The following is a 24,732-nucleotide window of genomic DNA, read 5'->3' on the forward strand; positions in this document are numbered from 1 at the left end:
GTTTGGAAATCCATCCAGGTCCTCCTTTTATAGGCTATGGTGGCTAGGGGGTTATGGTCCAGAGACTTAAATTCCATTAAGTCATTTCTGGCTGTTGGAAAACTAGTCGTTTTATGGCCATTTTCTAACTGTTGTGCATGGACTATTAAGCTGCTGCATGCTGACTGTTGTGAGACAACAGCTAGCCGTTTTCTAGCTGTTGGGCTAGCCATGCAGCAGTTACAGCTGGACCCTACACTAATGGCTCAGCTGTTATAGTTTCTACTGCAACAGCTCTTTTCAGTCCCTCTATTTATACTGAGAGATTTCTCTCTCAGTCCTTTAGTCTCTCTGCTAACCAGCCACCCGCCATAGCCACTTAGTCGCACCGCGACTCGTACACGTCTCGCTCTGGTTCGCTCAAGGTCGCGAAGGAGCGACCCTCTGCGACACGATGCGGACGTGCGAAGTGCAAAGTACGCCACTAGCGCCTCTACAGCCACACTGCCTCACATGCCCATGCCCTCACACTGAGCCCGGGGTCCGAGACCGAGCCCATGCCCGAGCCCGAGCGCGAGCACGTAGCACTGGAACATGCAAGGTCCAAAATATTATAATACTCCACATCCTTCATATAAACCACAGGTTTTTCTCTTCTCTTTTCCATGTGGGACTATTCCCAAAAACCCGCAGAAAAGTATTTTTTCAAAACAACTTTTTATATTATATATTATTTTATTATTAAAATATTTTTTATTAAAATCAATATTTTTTGCAAAAATCCCCCACTTGATTTTATAAAATTATTTTCTTGGTTAAACAATACTGCCAGAATAATCAGCTTATATGTATAAAAAAAGATATCTTTCGATTTTAATCTTTCCTTAGTATAAGTATTTCAAAACTCTGTCAAAATGACTAGTAGCCGCAGCTTTGAACCAGTTATTCCTAGATAACAAAATTGAAAATACCACGCACATATTCGCTATGTATTTGTTAGAGTTCCTACAATCTTGCTCAGCACAATTAATGGTCATGTGCTTATCCTAATTCGTGAACGATCCCGAGAGAAAACTCATAACTCTCATGAGAGACGGCACCATCTCTACATTCATATAGGTGAAATCCTTCCAGTGTCTCAGTTACTATAAGATACTTGTCCTTATAAACTGTATTTCATTAAGAGTTCTAAGACTCAACCCTCTATCGTAACGCTCAACACTTATCTATTATGGATAAGGTTTTATAATTTAGTGCTAAAAACTTTTCACATATCAGTGACTTATTCTTACCCATTAAACCCAAAATTAGAGATTTTCTGACTTTAGGTTGGGTTACCATCACTGGTGGAACTTTAGTTGAAGAGTTTCAACCCCATCCCTCTAGATGTAGCCTTTACTACCTCTCTCGGTAGAGGTTTAGTAAAAGGATCTGCCAGGTTATTGCTTGATTTCATATAAGAAATAACAATGATTCCATCTTGAATCAATTGTCTGACATAATCATGTCGAAGACTAATATATCTAGACTTACCATTATAAGGGCCGCTATAGGCTCTAGCTAATGTGGCTTCACTATCACAATGTAGTGACACAGCCGATATAGGCTTTACACAGAAATAGATTTCTAATATAAGATCCCTTAGCCACTCAGCCTCTTTACCTGTTATAGCCAGGGCTATAAATTCAGACTCCATAGTCGAATGCGTTATGCAAGTCTGTTTCTTGGATCTCCAAGATACAGCTGCACCTCCTAGGGTGAATACCCACCCTGTAGTAGACTTGTTGTCCCCTGCACTCGATATCCAGCTTGCATCGGTATATCCTTCCAATATGGCAGAAAACTTTGAATAAAATAGTCATGAGTCTTTGGTTGCTTTTAAGTAACCAAGGACTCAACTTATTGCATTTCAGTATTTAGTACTGGAGTTACTAGTAAACCTACTAAGTTTATTCACAGCATATGCAATATCAGGTCTAGTGCATTACATAGCATACATAAGACTCCCTATAGCACTCACATATTCTAATTGTGCAACTATTCTTCCAGTATTTTCTTTTAGCTTGATACTTGGATCAAATGAGATTTTTGCTTCTTTTATATTTAGATGGTTAAACTTGTTTAGTATCTTCTCAATATAATGAGATTGACACAAAGCATAACCCCCACAATGGTTTTTAACTTTGATACCAAGAATGGTATCAATTTGTCCAAGATCCTTCATTTTAAATACGGAAGATAGAAACTTTTTTGTTTCAGTTACACCTTCCATTTTATTACTCATTATTAACATGTCATCAACATACAGACAAATAATAACGATGTACCTATCATCTACTTTAGAATATATGCATTTGTCAGCTACATTATGCATGAAACCATAAGAAAGTGTTTTAGAATCAAACTTCTCATGCCACTGTTTTGGTACTTGTTTTAATCCATACAATGATTTGACTAATCTACATACTTTGTTTTCATTTTCTAGTAGAACGAATCCTTCAGGTTGTTCCATATATACCTCCTCGTTGAGGTCACCATTCAGAAATACAGTCTTTACATCCATTTGGTGGATGTGAAGATGATGTATGGAAGCTAGCGCAAATAATATCCTAATGGATGTTATCCTAGCTATAGGAGAGTATGTGTCAAAGTAATATATCTCTTCTTTTTGTCTAAAACCCTTAGCTACTAGTCGAGCTTTAAAGGTTTGGATAGTCCCATCAGTGTGATATTTCTTCCTAAATACCCACTTATAATCTATGGGTCTAGAACCTAGAGGTAAGTTAACTAGTTCCCATGTTTGATTTGATAATATAGATTCCATTTCATCGTTTATAGCTTCTTTCCAGAAAGCTGAGTCTCAGAGCATATGGTCTCTTTATATGTTTTAGGATCATCTTTTATATTCATTACTATAGGTATTTTTCTCATAACATTTTCTCTATCTCCTTCTACAAGATGGAAAATGACACGTTGTGACTCTATATAGTCATCTCCTAGACTCTTCTCTATTCTTGTCCTTTGACTTCTACGAGGTTCAATAGAAGCTTCCACCATTTGTAGAGCTGTGCTATCTGGTTCTCTATTAGGAGTTTAGATTTCATTATCCTTTGACTCCATGGATAGTGAGTTTTCAAAGAACTCAACATCTCTTAATTCTATTATTATATTAGACTCTATGTCTAAAAGTCTATAAGCTTTACTATTTTGTACATACCCTACGAATGCGCACTTAATAGCTCTTGGTCCTAACTTAGTTCTTTTTTTATCAGGGATTCTGCAATATGCAAGACACCCCCACACTTTTAGATATCCTAGATTAGGTTTTCTACCTCTCCATGTTTTATATGGAGATATTTTATATTTTTTAGACGAAATTCTATTTATTATATGGCATGCTGCAAGCAGTGCCTCTCCCCATAAACTTAGTGGCAACTTTGCTCTTATCAGCATTGAGTTGACCATTTCTACTAATGTTCTATTCTTCCTTTCAGCTATTCCGTTTTGTTGAGGTGTGTATGGCGCTGTACATTGATGTATCAGTCCATGTTCTTCACAGAAGTTATCGAATTCATTGGAGAAGTATTCTCCTCCTCTATCGCTACGGAGAATTTTTATTTTCTTATTCAGTTGATTCTTTACTTCTGCTTTATATATTTTAAACATGTTTAATGTTTCATCTTTGCTCTTTAATAGGTACACATACACATACCTAGAGCAATCATCTATAAAGGTTATGAAGTACCGTTTACCTCCATGAGTAAGAATGCCGTTTAACTCACAGATATCACTGTGCACAAGATCCAATACTTGAGACGATCTTTCAACACTTGGAAAAGGTTTCTTTGTCATTTTGGATCTTATGCACACTTCACATTTTTTGGTTTCATTATCTGTGTATGAGATTAAACCATTCTTAGTCATGAACTTCAAGATACTATAACCTATATGGGCTAGTTTATTATGCCACAGTCCAGCGGATTCAACCATATACGCAGAAGTGCTACTTTCATTCAGAGAAAACTTAACCATTCCGTTACAAGCATATCCCTTTCCGATAAAATTTTTATTTTTGGACAAAATCAGTTTATTTGACTCATACACCACCCGTATGCCTGGTTTTCCCAGAAACTAAGTTTCACTTCATGTCTGGGACGTGCAGTATATTAGATAGAATCACTTTCTTTCCAGAGATGAATATCAGTTCGACAGTTCCTTTGCCGACGACCTTCGATCGGACTTCATTACCCATTTGAAATTCTTGACCATCGGTCAATTCCTCATAGGTTTTGAAGGCTGATTTGTCGTATCACACATGTACAGTAGCGGCAGTATCATACCACCAACCTGAAACTTTACCTTGGATGGTATTCACCTCAGTGATCATAGCCACGATATCGCCTTCTTCTACTGCACTTGCCTCTCTTTTAGATTTGCGATAGCAGCATACTCGAGCATAGTGTCCAGTTTTTCCACAGACATGGCATGGGCCCTTGAACTTTCCGTTCTTCTTTTGGGTGTTCTTCTTGAATTTTTCTTTATTAGGTTTCAGAGAATCGTCCTTCTCGGGATGTTCGTTATTAGTGTTTTCTACAGCATATACCTTGGACGAGGTATTCCCGTTATTATTTTTTCTATCGCGGTTACGGGATTTTTCCTCAGTCCTGAGGTGTTTCTGGATTTGTTCCAGTGTGTAGTCCTCGGTTTTATGCAGTAACTTCTTTCTATAGTCTTTCCACATCGGTGGCAATTTGGCGATTATAGTCCCGACTTGGAATAATTAAGGAAGATCGATTTTTATCGCTTTGATTTTGTTTACTATTAGCTGCAGTTCTTGGATTTGGGGCAGCAGCAGTTTATTATCTACCATGCTGAAGTCAAAATACTTGGCGATGAGAAACTTGTTGGTACCTTCTTCTTCAGCCTTGTATTTGAATTCCAAAGCGGCCCAAATCTCCTTTGCTGATGATGTCTGTTGGTACAGATCGTACAGGCAGTCGGAGAGAGCGTTCAAAATGTGTCCTCGACACAAGAGTTCGTCTTCGGCTCTTTTGGTGCGGGCAACTACTTGTTCAGGTGTGTCTTTGTCAGATACTTCAGGTAGTGCTTGCAAAATTGGATCTAATATGTAATAGATCTTCAGCACCGTCAAGAGAAATTTCAGCTTGTCTTGCCATCTTGTAAAATTGGTTTCAGCGAACCGATCAAGACGTATTAAGTCCTGATTCATCAACTTGATGGATAAAACATTATCGGCTTCCATCAGTAAAATAATGCTTTAAGATTGTTGGAAATTATACAGATTAATGTATTTCTGTATAATGTGGAAACCGAAAAGTGCAAAATAATCATAAATCAAGACAGGCTTAAGCACATCTGAAACATTGTCCTTAAGGCGTTATTTGCCCCTACTCAAGTGAATTGAGTATGCTGATAGGTTACAGGCAAAAAGCTTCTAGGATACGATGAGCCTGGTGTGGGTCTGCGTTCAGCAAACACAAAGGCCCACCAAATAGAACTCAATTACACACTTTCTGGCAGTATTACAGTATAAAGGAAAAAAATCCCAAGAGAAGAAGAAAAGCAGAGAAAAAGTAGTTTCGACTTCTGCACAGGTCAGTTCAAATCTTCAACCACTGGTTCAGTTGAACCGTCCTAGACCACACTGCTGGTCTGTTCTTCAAGCTAAGGTTTAAGCCTTGCTACGTTGCTGAAAACACTAGAATATATGAGTAGAGAGGGGTTGGTTGTCTTAGTTCGTATGGGTTTGCTGGAGTAAGTTGAGATGGTTTGGAAACCCATCCAGGTCCTCCTTTTATAAGCTATGGTGGCTAGGGGGTTATGGTCCAGAGACTTAAATTCCATTAAGTCATTTCTGGCTGTTGAAAAACTAGCCGTTTTATAGCCGTTTTCTGACTGTTGTGCATGGACCATTAAGTTGTTGCATGCTGACTGTTGTGAGACAACAGCTAGCCGTTTTCTAGCTGTTGGGCTAGCCATGCAGCAGTTACAACTGGACCCTTCACTAATGGCTCAGCTGTTATAGTTTCTACTGCAACAACTCTTTTCAGTCCCTCTATTTATATTGAGAGATTTCTCTATCAGTCCTTTAGTCTCTCTATTAAATGCAAAGTGCGCCACTAGTGCCTCTACAGCCACACTGCCTCACATACCCACGCCCTCGCACCTTGCCCGTGCTCGAGATCGAGACCGAGCCCGTGCTTGTGCCTGTGCCCGTGCCCGTGCCGGAGCCCGAGCATGAGCGCGCTCGCGGGTGTTCCAGTGCTACGCACTGGAACACGCAAGGTCCATAGTCCATGGACTAGGTAGGTAAATATAATAATACTCCACATCCTTCATATAAACCACAGGTTTTTCTCTTCTCTTTTTCATGTGGGACTATTCCCAAAAACCCGTAGAAAAGTGTTTTTTCAAAACAACTTTTTATATTATATATTATTTTATTATTAAAGTCAATATTTTTTACAACACTAGTGACCAAGTCCAGGAGGCTCACCATGTTTTAATTACAAAATTCACTCTGCTAATCAAATTTTATACTCGAGGTTAAAAAATCAGCTAGATCCACAAATCAAATGGGCCACACCACATGTAAATGGGATGTCAACCATATATAGGTTTGTTTGTGCGTGGGCCACCATGTGGTATATCTTTCATCAACTCCGATAATCAGGTTTACATTTCAAGGAAGCTCTTCCTCAAATTGTTTTCAATCCAATCTCCACCATAGACATGTGTGTGATCTTGATCGCAACTGATTAGTGGATGGGGCCATCTGGTTAGGCTTTCTAGCCATGAGTTTGGTGAGGGACACAATTTGAGGTATCACCATAGACATGTATGGTTCATCTCAGGTGCTGGGCTATGGCCCAACTCTCTTCAACATAGACTAGACAGCTAATTGTCTTTAATGTAACACATATATAATGATTATAATTTTTGGTCTGGTGGGCCACTATGTAGATGCCCTAATTGCCTGATGTGTAATTTTTTACTCAAGCAAGCTACCGGTGATTTTCTCAAGTACTGACTTGACCTAGTAACCTTTACAAAATCTCATTCTACATGGACGCGGCATTGCTGGATCCTTGACTATGGGGCGTGGTGGGCCCCACAGTCAGGGATCCACCTAAGTCATGTCCATTCTTTGTGCATCTTTTTTCCTTGAGGAAGTTGCAGATGATTTTCTTGAAGAGTGGTAGGCCGAAAGGACGCGTTCTTGGCTTGACTTGTGGACCTTTGCATGAAAGGACAAACTATTAAAAATAAAATAAAAAATAAAAAATGAAAAACTCCCTATCTAGGTACATAAACAATGGTCCACTTGTAACAATGATAATATCTTGCTAGTTGCTGGCTCTTGAAATTTTCAATATCTCGTGATGACTACAGTACATTTTTTACCAATCAGCATAGCCCATTAGATGGATAGACTGGATCATCACATGCACATTTAGCACTAGAACAAAGACCTTGCAAGTTGCAACATTTGGGATAGATGCAGCCACCTGAACCATTCACTCATTCATACAATTAAGAACAAGCCATGGTGTAATAATCACACTGGTAGGATGATCCTAACCCTTTGAATGGAGCCAATTTGCTAACAACCATCCATTATTTACGAAGGATAATTCACATGGCTAGAATCATCAAATCGAAATGTTCCTTTAAGATCACAATAAATAAAAAGTGGGGATCCATCCACTACATGTTTCAAGAAGATGATTGGACCTATTTTGTTTCTCCAGTCAAGATCCATTTTCATGCTTTTAATCGGACGCTTAGAATCTCCTGATTTTGCACCATGGCTTGCTCGTAATGGTATGAATGAATGAATAGTTTGGATCAGCAATAGGTCAACATTGCCAACACCTAGAGATATTAGCAAACCCCAATTTATAAATATTATCTATCAAGTTGAGTCTGTTCGACTCGAACAGCTGAAAAATGAATTATTGTCGATTTTATTTTCATGTTTTAATGCAAAATTATCATAATTTTCACATGAAAATTATTTACTATTTAAAATTAATTCATCATTTCCATCCCACCTAACCAAACCAACGAAAACATGACACCAATAGGGCTGGCAATGGACGTGGATGGCTTCAAGCATAACCGGCCATCAATTAGGGCTGTCCAAGGGCCCTGGCTCAGTCAGTCTGTTCTCAGGTTTTGAACTACAGGTGACAATGTGTTGGGTCAACTAGTAGGTCAACGGACCTGAGCTGCTCCTAACGAAGGTTGGACTAAGCCAAATGGGTGTGAGTTTGAGTAGGGTTGAACCATATCCAACCTGACCTAACCCAGCCATATAAATTACAAATGGTTTATGCTAGTTAAACCAATCCAGCCTGACCCAATAGCCCCATGTTCCATTCTTAAACTTAGGGTTGCAACTTGTGTTTGGGTCAAACCAAACCCAATTGACCACAACTGAGTTCGGATCAGGTTGTCAAGGTCCTCTGTTTGGGTTAGGATTGGAAAATACCAACCTAATTTGCATTTGGGTTAAGCATATTCGGGCCAGGTTAAGTCAGGTTGGGAATAATGAAAACATCAACATGCCCAAGAGTCATACTTAAACCTTTGTTTGGTTGTCAAAGTCAGGTCTAGTGGATCTAACCCAACTGCACTACAATTAAACTACATCAACCTGCCCACGGGGTCTGTTTTTGAGGGCCCAGACCTGGATCTAATAGTGTTCAAGTTGGTAAGAGCACTTAGATGGTCAAGCATGCATGATGGATGGATCATATCGCACACTCCTGCTGCTTTTACATGTATATAGTGTGTAAATGGGCTCTTCATGCATGTTGGCTTAGCAAACCTTTAATATATAATAATAGTATAAAAATGTATTTAAAGAAATATTAATGCAGGGGCATTTTCATGTTAGACAGGCCACATGCCTTACACCGGGCTTGGGTGGGGTTGCCTGTAGGATGCAAAGGCACACTCGGGGTAGACGGCCCATGTGACGCAGGTGGCTCGTCGTGAGGCGGGCCCCATTCGTGTGAGGTGGGTGGCTCGTGTGAAGTTGAACCCATGTGAAGTGGGGGCCTCAGAGGAGAGTTCAGCCGAGGTACTAACCTATGAGATGTGGAGCCTGGGCTATGAGATAAAGAAATTAATTCACCATGCTCTATTAGTTTGATCTTTTGGAGTAACTGGTTAATTATCCTGCATTAAAGTGGTATAAGAGCAGGAAGTCTCGTGTTCGAGACTCCGGCATTTTCACGCCGGGCACGAGCGGGGTTGTGTGAGCGGGCCCCATCCATGTGAAATGAACAAGAACTCTAATACATAATTACTGATAACTAATGGGAAAGTTGTACTTTCCCACCTTAATTACACTTATATGAAGTCTCAGAGAAAAATAATAATTTAAAATGATCAATGGTTGTGATGAATCCAGGAAAAAGCTTCTTGGCATGTACAATCTGACATCGAGAGCATGGGACCCACCAAGATTGGGATTGAGGCTTAACCTGTGATCCGTTAAATTCTGGAAACCTGTAATCTAGCATTGGCCTTGTAATTCTTGAAAGCTTAAACAGAGAGATTCACAACCAAATAGTAAAAACAATGGCTGATCAAAGGAAATAGCACAGTAAAAAACAGCATAGCAGTATAGCACAGTAAAAACAATGGCTGATCAATTCCTTGCAATATAGCACAGTAAAAAACAGCATAGCAGTTAGGCTATAGATCCATTTTACATGCATTCTAAAATAAATACAACCTTTCTTCCAACACTCAAACATTCATTATATCGTTAGCCTTCTAACTTAACACAATGATAGAGCTACAAACAGCTAGTAACGTGACCCTTGCTTCTGAAAACCTATTTGTGAAGCCTAGCAACTGATGAACTCGAAAGTGGCAAGGAACATCATGCTTGATCTGAAGAATCCCTTTTGAAGACGAGATTGCCCACCCTTGACATAGAATTTGAGAGGCCCATTTATTCATTTTCAATTTGGAGCCGGCCTTATGCCTAAGGGTCCATTGCTTGACTGGGCCCGCATGGGTCATGGGTGGATCATCTGGTATGTCAATCTTGTAAGCCCTATGGTGAGAGGCAACTGTATAAATATCACATCAATTAGACAATCCTATCCGTCCATGTAACAGCCTTCCAGCAAACGGATGATGACAAAAATCAGCCAATAGTCCACATTCAACAAAGAAAATTGTAAAGCTAGGATTCTCCTATCTGCATGTTTTTTTGTACAATCACCCACAAACAGCGAGCAGATGCTGGTCTTCATAGTCTGACTATGCAGCAGAAATTAGGTAGCTCAGATTCTCCATCTTCTGTACAATCACCCACAACAGTAGGGGCGAGCACCATGGTGATCTTGATCATTTGACCATACAGTCAAGTGAGCCCCATCCATGAATGGACCACAGACCCCTCAATTGCGGAGAAAACCTTTACTTTGACTTGTATCCCACTTTCCTTCAAATACTTCAAGATCTAAGGGATGAGAGGTACCAGGTCTGGCTTTTCTAATCCAAGCTGTTGTATTGAATGGAAGTTTGGCCGAATCCATTCATAGAATGATATTCGTTGTAAGGGGTAAAATTGTAGCCAGGTCATCAATAGGTAGATTAGAGATCGAAATTTGACCTGTATCTGCAACATAACAGTAACTTTTGGATTAAAAATTTTACACTAAAACCGTGTATGGAGTAGTTATTATCCATATGCATTAAGAAAACAATGCATGTACCAGCCATCAGAAAGTTGAGATATTCACTTAAGCTCCCTTATATTTCCATGATTAAGTAACTGCAGATGGGGAATCCCAGTAGACATTGTTGAACATTTTCAGAAGTATTTCTACTAATATTACTGTTTGAGGTACTAATAAAATCAAAACCACTAGATCCTATAGCCTTGATGGGAAGGAATGATGCATAGCATTATATACATAAATCGATCTTTATTTTGGATTGAAAGAATCTAAAAGATGCGAAGGCTCACAAATCCAACCGAAACACATTTTGGGAAACTAAGTATCCTCATAAAGAACAAAAATACAAGAAAAGAAATGCCAGTTTTTGTCATAGATGTCTTAGATATGATTTAAGAAAAGAATAATGAAATAAAGAAGGTTAGATTAAAATATAATGTTCAAACGCATTTTAGAAAAGATGATGAGAACCACAACAGTACCAGGGGAACTAGTGCACTTCTTGCACTGAAAACAGGGGAACCTCGTCCTTTTTTTTTTTCCCGGCATGAATATAACGAAGGAGTGATAAACTTCTTGCTATTTTTCAGTTTACAGGAAAATGTTCTCTGCTGAGGTCCAAGAATGTTTCCCCTCTCGCTCTCCGATGTAAGGCTAGCCCAGCTTGATACAGAAACCCCTAGCTAGCATGTATTTTTATTATGATTCACAAACAGCCCATACAATAAATACAATTAGATGAACTTAGCTCCAGGTACATAGTAGGCAGAGCATGACAGGTAATGGCACACTATGCAAACGCTCAAGCCCAAAATCATATTGGTCTACTCAATAGATGGGCCACACTTGTATGAGAAAAAAATGGACCATTTGAAAAAATGACCAATGGTCCATATTCAATGTTCATGTCATGCACGGCCTATCTGATTAGTCAACCAGCCTAATGTTTGTGTTAGCTTGATGATAGTGTTCCTTACAAGATGAATGCCCATGTCTATAACACATATCCTAAATTGGCATGTGTGCTACAAACAACCCATATCTACCACACACGAGCAAGTCCACTTAGAATTCCTCGTACCATCAACTTTTGATATTTTGTAAATAATGACTGGCCAAGGAGTTAACTGCAGAGACAGGAAAAAAAAATGAAATAATAAGACATTTAACCTTATTTTAGAGAAAATTTATGGCTCCATCAAAAGAAATATAACAAAATAGTGTTGATATATCTATGAAAATATCTAACTCGAGAAAGAAAAAGGAATTTTGGGAGCAAACTGAAGCTTTCGCATTGTTCGTGTTGCCTTTATTGTAATGAATGGAAGGAGCGGAAACTCAATGGAAGAATGATGCAGCCCATTGACATCCATGGACTGTCTTGTAGATCCACGCTAGTTCAGGAGTCCCTCCTAATCATCTCCTCCTTTCCCCTCCCCTAAGCTGCATGCCCAGTTTATAGCTTGGTAGTTTCTTCAACAAAATTCAAGCTACCTTGCAAAATAAATAACATTATATCAGTTGGGATGCAAGACAGTGCATGGCGCAGAGGGCTCGACAAAGGATAAAATCATGGTATCATGGTGGATATCCTTCAGTAGACATGTACCATCAGAACCAAAGTCAGATATTGCTCAAAAAGAGCCCTCCTCTCATAAGGTCAAGTATTATATAGATATCTTAAATTATTATTCATCTTTCATGCATCACAATTGCTGAAAAATGTAACAAATTGTGAAGAAGAAAGGATAATGATGTCGGCCAAGCATGAACGCTCTGTTAGCAAACAATAAAAACCATGCATGTATTTGAATTGATGTTGATCAAGGTCCACATGCCAAATTGACAAACTTTTTCAATTTAATTGTGCATTAGATGTCCACCAACCAGCCAATTAGGAGGTCAGTTCTGTATAGTTTTTGGTTTATCACCCATCAAAGTAGGGCCTACAATTTGGATAGTTTGATTTGAGTTATACATGCATAAGAACCATCACACTCATACTATAGCATGAACATTTTTTTTTTCCACAAAACAAACCTAATTGACAAATAGCATTCACATTTTGAAGCATAGTTCTAAAACTCACTAACTTCAATTGAAACTCGGCCAAGTCAACTTGACTTGGTAAGATATTGAATGGGTTGACAGGAACTCAGTTCTAGATGTGGCTTGGTTCCAACTCACAGAGACTCATTGAGTCAATCTGCTGACTCAAATGACTCAACGAGACTCATGGTGACTCAAACTGAGTCATTCGCCTTGAAAAACGATTATTTTAAAAAAAATAAAATCAAATGACTGGCCACTTGTCCTCCCTTAACCACGTCCTATTCAGTTCTACTTGTTTGTTTTCCTATATTATATTATATTCAATATGCTAAATGTCAGTATTTTACATATTTACTACCAAATCTGTCCTGCTTTTGGGCTTCTCAAGTTAGTTGATCTGACAGGATCCAGTTTGTCCTGAATCGGCCTAGGCTTGGGAATTCTAGTCTTTGGTGAGATTTGGGGAGGGCTCAATTGTCCGAGTGTTGGGGACCGATCGAAGGTATCGCATTCATCAATCCCCGATTTAAATATTCAATTTGATGTGCTCCTTTGGTAGGCTCTTCCTAATCGGTCACCCGAGTCTAATGGATTGGGGATCCGGGAATCCAGGTCCCATGACTAGTCATATACCATCGGCGAGCTACGCATGAACTTTGCTTAAGTTCGAGCTCCTAGGTTTAGAGTTATGCCAAATTCCTCTACTCCATGGACTCGCGCGTGCGCATGCATGTGCGGACACTATGCTAAATCAAAAGATTTGCCAGATAACACCTGAGGACATATGATACCCGAGTATTGAAGAGCCAAGGTGTTACAATTATTCTATTCTAATGCAAGTCAAGAAAAGATAGTTGGTAAGAAACACTTCATGTTCACACCATGGTGTATCATAACGATATCAGTGGCCATAACGGCCACCACCATCACTATTATGATACATGCCATAATGTCCATTACGACCTTTTTTTGTTATAGAAAAAGGAACCTATATCGTCCTCATAATAGACCATTATGGGGATGTTATGAGTCATTTTTCCATAACGGCTATTATGACCAATACGACCCCATAACGTGTAACAGTTGCCACCATTACCATTATGTAACAGCTGTTATAGCACACTATGGCTCACACAAATATTTAGGGCACATGTGTCTGTGTGTATGCATGCAATACAAAAATAAAGAGTGAAATTAACAGCTTTCCACTCCTAGAAACTCCAGCTATAAACAAAACACCGCCTCAATCTATAGTTCACATCAGTGAGCCATTTGTTGCAACAACCATTACCAATTTCACAATTCCTGAGTTTAAGGCAATGGTGTTATAACTGCTAATTGAGCTTCTAGAGAACATTACATAGGTTGACACATTCCATTGTACATAACCCAGTTATCTGGCTACTGTGGAGATAATACATAAATAAAGTAGCAACAGAATTGAAAATATTAGCCAGTGCATAGAAATTTTACATTCGAAGGGGTTAAGAAGTGCTTCTTATAGATGTACTTTTGCAGAGGAGAAATAGAAGGGCCCTCACTTGTGTTGGTGTGGCATTTGTTTATGAGACCCTTTCCATTCATCAGAAAAAGATTTTACATCAATCCTGTGATCCTGCCTTCTGAATGATTTCTGGAGAAATTGCTAGTCGAGAGATACACAACCATAGCATTAGGCGAAGAATCATAAGAGAATATAAAAAGCAACAGACTAAATTTAAAAAAAAAAAAAAACATGTCTACTCCTTACAGTTAACAAAGCACAATCTCGATCTTACAGAATTCTGTCATTCCTGTTGCAAGTAATTGAAAAGATTTCAGTATTCATGAATGCATTTCATTGGAAAACAAAGGAGTAATCACATTGCTTGTTGAAAACAGATAAACCTATCACCTTTTTTCTTCATTCTCAAGGACTTATCCTCGAATATCTTTCAAGGACTACTCAAATCACTGAAAGAAGACAAACCTAAAAGAGTAAAGCATTCCATTAGAACAGATCTTACACATTTTCAACAATCCAGGATTTAAAGAGGGGCAGACAAGATAACCAAACAAGAATGTTGCAACAATGCAACATGAGCACAGATACATCTACCTGTTTCAGACATGTACAGCAGTGTTTTCTCAGGCAAGGAAACAAGAAAATGGACACAAAGTCCTCGAAAACCCACCATGCCGACATGTCTGTACAGGCGTATAATGACATTGCAAGTTGTTCTATTAGATATTACTTCATTTAGGGTCAGTTTGGAACCAAGAACATATATTCTAATAAAAACACAAGCTCATAGACACCTACCATTATCACCATGTACATGTGTATATTGTCTTTTTTGTGGAGGAGAGCATGATGTTTCCTCATTACACTTTTTACAAAAAAGTTAAGAAACTTCTCTGCCATGGTAGTTAATAATGGGTGTCAATTAGAGTATGTTTTTGTTAATATATATTCCCTCTTGATTCCAAACACCATATGCATAAGAAACAAGAAGATGTATTCTAATAGCTAAACCATGACCTAAACAAAAAGCATATAAATACTGCTAGATGTAAGAAGAAAATGGAGCGTGTGACTGACATGGGTGTCGAACACTGCAAATTTCTAGAATATAAGTGCTTATTACACATACAAATATATAGGTTGTGAAAAATCAAAATAATAAAAATGAAAGGAAACCTTGAAAACTAGTGAAGTCTGGATAGATGATTGGTAGAAACCAAAAATCTAAAACTACAACACTGAAATTTGTTTCCCTATAACTAGTCAAGATCAGAGTTACCACTCTAAGCATTCGAAAAAAGATTTCGGAAGAAGAAACTACCAATGTCCTGCAAAAAAGATGGTCAGCTTTCCGCGAGGAGTAAACATGAGAAGAACAATATCCATGTCGCATAGGATCGACAGTTAACATTGTTCAAGACTCCATTTCTCATTTAGAGAATGTGTTCTGCCTATCACATGCAGTCTCCAACATCACTATCTTAATCATGTTCTTTCGCATCTCAACACTTTCTAGTAATAGAATTACTCTCTATTACTCAGACAGCTTCGAATGAGCACAAATTACCTAATTCCCACTTGATTAAAGCAGGATAATTGAAGAGATGCTCTTTAAATTAAGGGTTCTAGTTTATTGAAAATGTAAAAGAATGAGAACAAAGGAAATGCTCCGGACAAAATCAGGTTGCGAGAAATAAAATCCAATTCTAGATTTGAGAAGAGAATTTGCGAATGGTTTCTGTTGTTTTCGATATTACATGTCCAACGTCAATTGATAGGGATACCAAATGAAGAATAAATTGTCTTTACCGAGAACATAATAAGATTGATATGGGCATTATCAGAAATACAAAAACAATGACAACAAAGGCAATAAATTCTACCAGACTAGGTATGCAAAAACAAAAATCACAAATCACAATTCTAGAATTATGAAAATCCAACTGCCTACAAAAAAAAAAAAAAAAAGTCTTAAAAAAAAAAAATCCCAAATGAATGTTCTTTTAAACAATCATTCTTTCCTAAAAGAAAGAAAAAAACAAGACCATGAATTCAATTGAATCAGGTCACAAGCTCACAATGCAGAAGAAGTATGAAAAAAACAAGACGATGAATTCAACTGAATCAGGTCACAATACACGACCATTTCACAATTTGGGAGGACAAGTAAGACAGGTTCTATTCTTTTCAACAATTCGTCTGAACTGGAATTGGAAAAAAAAAAAAAAAAAAAAAAACCTGTGAAGTTTGCAAAGAAAATAACTATCGGTTCACATTCAACTACACTTGTGGCATACTTGATGAGCAGACTGGCCTGATTTTCAGTTCAATGACCAACTGCCTTGTTCGGCCTCCACAAGTGTAGCACGTTGGCACGTGTGCTACTAGGCCCCTTCTCCATCTCATTTGCACAAGTCCCACTCCCATTCGTTGATCAAATGATGGCGTTTAAATGTTCTGTTTGCCAAACACATCGGTTAACCATAGAAAGCAATCCAGGAACGATACAATGCATCTACCACAAATGGAAGTAGTCGACAATGCTCAGACAGAGAATTTTATTGCACATTTAAGTGGGACCCATAGTTCCTTCAAAGTTACTTCATTTTAGGGTATGTATAATCATGATAAGTGTATAATTGAATGATAGCATCCTTCAATGTATGATCGCTGAGCATGGAATCTGGCCTATCCAAGTACCCGAAGAAGTGTCCATAAAAGGACAATCTGCCTGCCTGTTTGGATTGGTGGAATCCAAAAAATAACTGAAGAAAAGAAATAATTTTCTTCTGAAGTGACATTTAGGGCCAGGCCCACTGGATGGTTAGATTGTCCTGATTTTTTGTCAGCCTAATCAACATGGTGGGATGCAATTGTTGGACGGGCTGGATGATGTCATACTCATACCTCACTTCACCACTCTTTTGTTTAAATGAAAGATGAAGTATTTGGGCCATTGTAGCCCCCAAAAAGCACTTTCTAGTATTTAAAGTTCGCCAAGGCAGCGTATGGTAAAGTCATGTTAGTAAGGAGCCTAGCGGTAAAAATCCCCAAATTATAAAACAACGAAGCATTCACTTTTGGTAGAGAGTTGGGTGAGAACTGTAACTTACAATGGGAGGAAGAGGTAGGAAGGAGAGTATTGATGCATCTTGTCTTCAACTCCAAGAGATGTCCACGCCCTTCACCTCCTCTCAGGAATGGCCATCCAATCTCGGTACGTGGGAGGTGTGCTATCTTGTGCGAATCCCCACATTTCTCCTTCTTGCATCACTTCTCTAAATGGGGACTACCTTGGATTTCTAGATGTTGGAGATTCGTTAGAAGTTGCAATCTGGATGGAAAACATGCCAATTTATGCCAATTTAGACTTAGCCAATTGCGGATTTGCAGCTCTTGCAGTGTTGTGGCGTGTCTTAGCACTTCCGGCAAGGATGTCAACTTATCACAGTCCCACATTCGAAGTTGTCGAATTGACACGAGTTGTTGCATACCGTCTGGTAAAGAAGCCAGCTCCGGACATATCTTAATCGACAAGGAATGAAAGGCAGTGAGGTGCTGCAGCCCTCCAATCAAGCTCGTTAGGCTTCGACAATCAAAAATGGTAAGATGATGAAGAGAGCTCAAGCCTTGTAGTCTCAAGGACGTGAGTCCATTGCACCCCTCAATCCACAGAGAACGAAGAGAGGGGAGGTTTTGCAATTCCATTGGCAATAATAGCAGCTCAAGGCAGTAAGAAATTGTGAGGGACTCTAGAGAAGCAAGGTTTCCAAGCTCCCCCGATAGAGACTCGAGCTTTGGGCAGCGTCTAATTGATAGCATCGAGAGACGGGTATGGTTTCGCAACAAGCCATCAACCTTAGCTCTTCAAAACTTTCAATAGTGAATGTCGAGTACTAGAACAGGTACCTAAGCTAGTTACAACATTTCAGATAGATGCATGGCATAAACCCTAGAGTTCTAAAACACTGGATCACTTGTTTGTGGGTCCTCTGTGGATGGTTAACAACTTGAAAAAAATCTCCTAAATAGGATAATATCAATTCCTTACCTTTCGATCTGTGGCCTGTCAATACTAGGCTGTGGTGGCCGAAAATAATAATAATAATAATACTGCAAAGGCCCACATCCAACTGCAAAAAGCCCAACAATGGTTGCCAGGATCTTCTGCAAGGGATTTAAAAGAAAAAAAAAAAAAAACTGCATAGGCATACCTACAAGGTTTTTTGGGCATGCTTCTTCATTGTGGAGCCAAATTGGTCAATGGTCTGGATTGCCGACCATAGGCCTCACTTATTCAAACTCGAACCCAAGATTTTATGTGCAATGAGTCTTGCTAATCCAATTTGTATGACGGTAATTCATGTACATGCCACCACATGTACCCACCTAGATCACGTGTGAGAAATCTAACCCAAAATGGTCTCATGGCCGCATTGTGGTATTAGGCCACTCCACACATAATGGGGACCACAATGTTTTACACAGATGGGGTGCCTCAAAAAAACTGGGCCAAGATTATTCAGCTGTTCATTTTTTTTCCTAGACTATAATACATCACATATCAGTCAACCAGCCACTGGTACTGATGTTCCTCATCAAAGAAGAGGAGAGGCTTGTTGAGGAACCGCATAAGCACACAGAAATAAATCAAGCAAAGTACTTCTAATCACACAATTAAGTCCAAATATAAATAATTTAAATTTTACATGAAAAACTCCTGAGAAAAAATTACGGCACAAAATGATAAGTAATGAACTATGAAAACAGAAATTACTAGAGATAAAGTATTAGCTATTCGAACAAGTCTCGATTTCACTTCACGAACCTAAGATATGCTCTTAAAATCTTTAGGAATGAATTAACAAGCGTTAGAAGTCTTCTATTCCCTACCAAATCCCGATAACACCTATTTTATATATATATATATATATATATATATATATATATATATATATATATATATATATATATATATATATATATATATATATATATAATGTCATTCTGCGCTCGCTCAATAGGACCTTTGACGGGACTTCAATGGTATCGACAATCTATCGATAGCATTAAACACCTTTAATAACATCGAGTATTAATAACAAACTGCTCTAGCAACCAACATGTATTTTTTCAGATTTCTCCGATGACATCGACTTCTGCTTGATGGCATTACTTGGTATATCGATGGCATTGACAAACTTTATTACTTACAGATTTAACACATCAACAATAAGGCTTGTACGGTGATTTGCTAAAATTCAAATGCATGTAGAGCCCGGTCCATCATAGGCTTTGCCGTTAATGAGATTCGAGCTTTCCATGAGGTGGGCCACACTAATTAAATGTTCTAACTAAAATAAAGACTTTTCACTCCTCTGGTGAGGCAGAATTTGCAAAACAAGTGGACAACTAACAATTTTTTTCTCGCCATACATTTGTACACTATGGCCCACATGAGGAGTGAAGTTAGATTTTTGGGCAAGAAGATCTAAACAGTATAGCCTAGCTCACCTGATGGAAGCTCAGGCCTCTCACAGTGCTCCATGTTGGCATGCATTTGCATCTTGACACACACAGCTCTAAACAACGTGGGTTAGCAATCATCAGCTCAATGGACTTTCTTTCTTGTACATTGTGGTCCGCTTGAGTTAAGCTGGATTTTCGGGTAGAAGATCTACACAATATATGTTGTGGAAAGATGCCCTGATCACGTGATCAATGCAGACTATGCCAATATATATATATATATATATATATATATATATATATATATATATATATATATATATATATATCAAAAAAAATAAAAATGAAAAGCAGACCAAAACAAAATACCAGAGAAGGATTTACCTGGCACGACAATATGCCAATTCCACATAAATTCTTGGAACAAAATGTAAAGTATTGTTTCATATGTGTTGGCAAATATGAGATTCGTGGACATTTACTAGACAGTTGGAAATCACGGCTGTGAATGGGCCGGGCGTAGGCTTGCATGAGCCCATGTACATCTCCTACAATTACAAATGGCTCCGGCAGACGTGGGGCCCACTTGATGCATGCGGGAATCCAACCTGTCGGTCACATGAGTCTCTCATGCTACCCTAATGGGCCTAGTCTGCTCTGTGAATCAGGTGGGCCACACCACATGGGCCAAGTTGTGACTGAATGTCTACCCATGATTTGATTGGAGGCCCCAACGCATGGTGTATGTGAAATCCAGGCCATTCAGATCCTTCATGTGGTCTGGATGAAGGGTTAAGTCTAAAATCGGACTACTTTAAAATTCTGGTAGGCCCTGTGTAAATCAAAGGTGGGCATCCCTTCTCACATTGCTTCCTGTGCTGTGGCTCACTTGAGCGTTGGATCAGATTGATTTGCAGCATTTATACTTTGAGGTGATAAATCTGATGGATGGGATGGATGAACTTCATACATAATATGAGTCCTACACCTATCCGCTGCCACCCGCAGCATTGGGATGCGGATCAGGTGTGGGGTTGCCCCAGCGGTGGTGTGGTGAACCGTTGGGCTCGGTGGGGCTCACCGTGATATATGTGTTTTATATCCACGCCGTCCATTAATTTTTTCAGCTCATTTTAAAGCGTGAAATAAAAAATACAGCAGATTAAAAGCTCAAGTGGACCACACCACATGATACAGTGGTAATTGAACGCCTACCATTAAAAACTAGGACCTAGCAAAGATTTGGAACCGTCTGATATTTGTGTTTTCCCTTTAGCTAGGTCGACCTGATCCTACCAACAGGTGCAATGGCCGATAATCATGGGTCCTGACAAAGTTTCAATGGTGGGTGCCATTAGCCCCACGGTTTCCGTGGCCTTGTCCACTTAGCTTGGGATCTGCACCAGACACGGAAACGGATTGGCTACTCTCCTGCCACCGGCCAATGGCTGGTGTTCGGTACTCTGTGGGCCCCACCATGATGTATGTGTTTCATCCATGCCGTCCATCTATTTTTCTAGATCATTTTAATTACCCGACCAAAAATTAGGTATATCCCAATCTCAAGTGGAACATTACAGGAAACAGTGTTGAATGAACGTCAATCATTAAAAACTTTTTGGGGACTATAAAAGTTTTGGATCAAGCTGATAGTTGTTTTTTCCCCTTAATCTGGGTATTTCTGACCTAATCAACAGACTGGATGTCCAATAAAAAGTACATTGGGCCTTAGGAGGATTTAAACGATGGATATCCAATCACTATCTTTTTCTTGTGATGTGGACCACATGAGATTTATATCCCTCTCATTTTTTGGGAATAAGCCTAAAATGATCTGTAAAAATAGATGAGCACAATGGATGAAATACATACATCATGGTGGGGTCCACAGAGCACTGACCACCACTCACCGCAGGGGGGGGGGGGGTAACCAATCCGTTTCCGTCCTACGCACCATCAAATCCCTGCGGGGATAGTGTATACAGACTAATTTCATTTTCCCATGGAGAAGGGGCCACAACTTGGGTGGGCCCATTGTTGTGTTAATGTAAAATCAATCGGGTATGTCACCCCATGTTAGATAAAGATCTCAAATTTCATTCACATCCTTAGTTTAAGTGAACCACACGATTAAAAATAGTGTACATGGAAAGGTTCACCCTCTAAACTATTTTACTCCTTGTGGCTCCCATGAATCATCTGTAGACCTGATTTTTAGGACCCAAGCTTACTTTTGTGTGAAATCTAATGGCTGAAATGAATTTTACAGTTTTGTTATAATGGGCCTTGTATAAATCAAGGGTTGATGTCTTTTTCCTAATTGTCCACATTAGTGTGGCCCATTTGAATCACAGGTTAGCCTGATTTCTTAGCTTTAGGCCGGATTACACATCTAATGGTTGGAGTAGATCTTATTATATACATGTAAGAGCGGGCCCTAAAAAATCAGAGGTTGGAGTCACGTGTGTCATCTGTTCCCAAAACACTGACACTTGGTGTAATTTAAAGTGGTAATTAATCTTCATGATGCTGACAGAAAAGTGGCATATTTTGGTAATTAATCCTCATAATGCGAGTGATTTAAATGCAACCTTGAAAAAGAGGTGCCCGTTCATGAAAGCAATGCCAAGGCGCATGGAAACTTTGGATGCGGATTTCCTGCGAAAGGCATGCGCAGGAACTTCCTGCGAAAGGCACGCGCAGTGTGTTCCAATGAAAACATGCCATTCGTATGGATGACGTGGCAAGATTTAAATCCTGTTAACGGAGTCTCCGTTAATGGTGAGACTCGAGCACGTACGCTGAGCACCTCTTCGTTTTCTATTTCCTGCCAAAGCATTTGGCCTCAAGTAAAATTCTGTGTGAGCCAGTGCGATGTTTTTTTATAAAGTCACTCCGTCCATCTGTTTTTCGAGCTCATTTTAGGACATGTGATCAAAAATAAAGTATATCCAAAACTTAAATGGGCCACACGAGAGGAAACAGTGAAGATTTAGTGACCACCGTTGAAACATTTAAATGGGCCACAAAAGTTTTGTACGGTTTAGCTTCTTAATATTTTCACTTCATCTATGTAAAAATGACATTATAAACGATTTGGATGGAGTATAAACATCAAGGTGGAGCCTAGGAATGTTTCGACGGTGAGCACTCATTTCCCCACTATTTCATCTCATACGGGCCATGTGTGCAGGATATGAACTCATTCATCAAGATATGAACTCATATGGACCACTTGAGTTTTGGATAATATTCATTTTTTATTGAAACTCCTAAAATGAGCTCGAAAAACTAGATGGGCGGGTTGGATTTCTCATTTGGATATTGAACTGGACGGAAAGCATTTTGGCCATTAAATGTTCTTCAAATGCTATTATCTTCTTGGCCATTAACCAAAAAATGTCCACTTTAGACAACTTTAACAATTTGTTCTAGCCTATGGATCAATAGCTTGCATTCAACTTGATTCGAGAATTGAGTTCGAGTTATCGATGAGAAAAATGCTGAATATATTGTTCGCTTCTATGACAGAGGCCAAAACGCTGACCTGAATTTAAGAAATGGACGCAACTAATGAGTAAGTTAATGTGGCTCATTTGTGCAGGATCTTGCACACATGGTCCCATGTTAATGTCAGCACTTGATGAATGAGTTCATATCTTGCACACATGGTCCCATGTTGGCACATGTGACAAAAGAACTTCCTTTTTTACATGTGCAGGGTCTATTACAAGGGCTCAGTGTTGCGTGTGCTAGTTGCATCAATTTGGTGTTATTATTCACATGTTCTCATTCGAATAGTTGTTCACCATTTTTTCAACATAGTCACACAGCTATAGAGTGAAACGATCTAAAATTTAGGCCAAATTTCTAACTCATATAAACCACCTAATCGAAAGCTCAGGATCTCATACACATGTGGCATGTGGGGGTGTGCTTGCTTGAGGATGAGCACTGATATTTGTGCCTGTACTTCATAAATGAGCTCATATCCTACACACATTGTCACACATTGGTGCATGTGACAAAAAGAGCCCCCTTATTTACATGATGCAAGGGATCACTATGAGAGTTCGGAGTTACAAGTGCTAGTTGCATCAGTCTGGTGGTGTTATTTCACACCTTATTTTCACAACATGTGTTAAATGGGCCACTCATCAAGGTAGCACACTCATATTCTTCACTTAGTTATCTTTGTATAGAAACTGATCAAGCTTCTAATATAAGATTAGAATGCAAAACATAACAACCCAAGAGTTCAAATAGGATTTGAAAGAGTTCCATATCTCAATGATACAAATACCATTAATCACATAAAAAAAAAAAAAAAAAAAAAAAAAACAGAACAGAACAATGGCTTTCATGAAACCAAGCCCACAACATACTCAAAAGAATCATAACATACACCTACCAAGTGAGTGATAACTAAATTTTCCTTTGTTTTTTTTCCTTTCCTCTATTCCCTTTCCTGCATAACATTCTTTACACACAAAAAATAGCCTGTACGTCTATTTAGGCAGACTGTACAAAAATAATAGGAAACCATGCCTATTATATGGAAGAGAGGTATACAAAAATAACATAAACAAACAAAATAAGATAACAGGCGAGAGGTCTAAGCACTCAGACAGCCTCGACAAAACTGCCACACAAACTATCAATCTAACCAACAATGGGCAAACTCGAACACACTAAAAAAACACCACCTCTGAACTAAAGTGGAATAGCTTACAAACCCTAGCACAAGACCAATAGTAAGCTCCACATCTTACAACAAGAAATGATGGAAAAGGGCTATCCTCGCATTCAACAAATCCAACATGCGCAAAAGGTGAGTAGACTTGCATACAACAAAAAGACCCCATACATCTATAGTACAATATCTCATATTCTGCATCCAAGAAATCCCCCATACATTCATAGCACAAAACAACTATTCTTCCCTTCAAACAGCAATGCAGCTAACATTGACATCGAACCCGCTGCCCTCCAAACTGCAAT

The 24,732-nt window shown here is 39.0% G+C and overlaps 1 long non-coding RNA gene across 1 annotated transcript; it reads right to left on the reverse strand.

Moving 5' to 3' along the window:
• Positions 1-12,066: 12,066 nt before the first annotated feature.
• Positions 12,067-14,986, reverse strand: LOC131227505 (uncharacterized). The gene is made up of 4 exons (XR_009162320.1): positions 14,653-14,986; positions 14,509-14,551; positions 14,232-14,403; positions 12,067-12,200 (listed from the first exon to the last, which is right to left on the reverse strand). It is a non-coding gene; the product is annotated as an uncharacterized LOC131227505 (long non-coding RNA).
• Between the last annotated feature and the right edge of the window lie 9,746 nt (positions 14,987-24,732).

This window comes from Magnolia sinica, chromosome 15 (assembly GCF_029962835.1).
Source record: "Magnolia sinica isolate HGM2019 chromosome 15, MsV1, whole genome shotgun sequence".
In the NCBI taxonomy this organism is placed as follows: domain Eukaryota; kingdom Viridiplantae; phylum Streptophyta; class Magnoliopsida; order Magnoliales; family Magnoliaceae; genus Magnolia; species Magnolia sinica.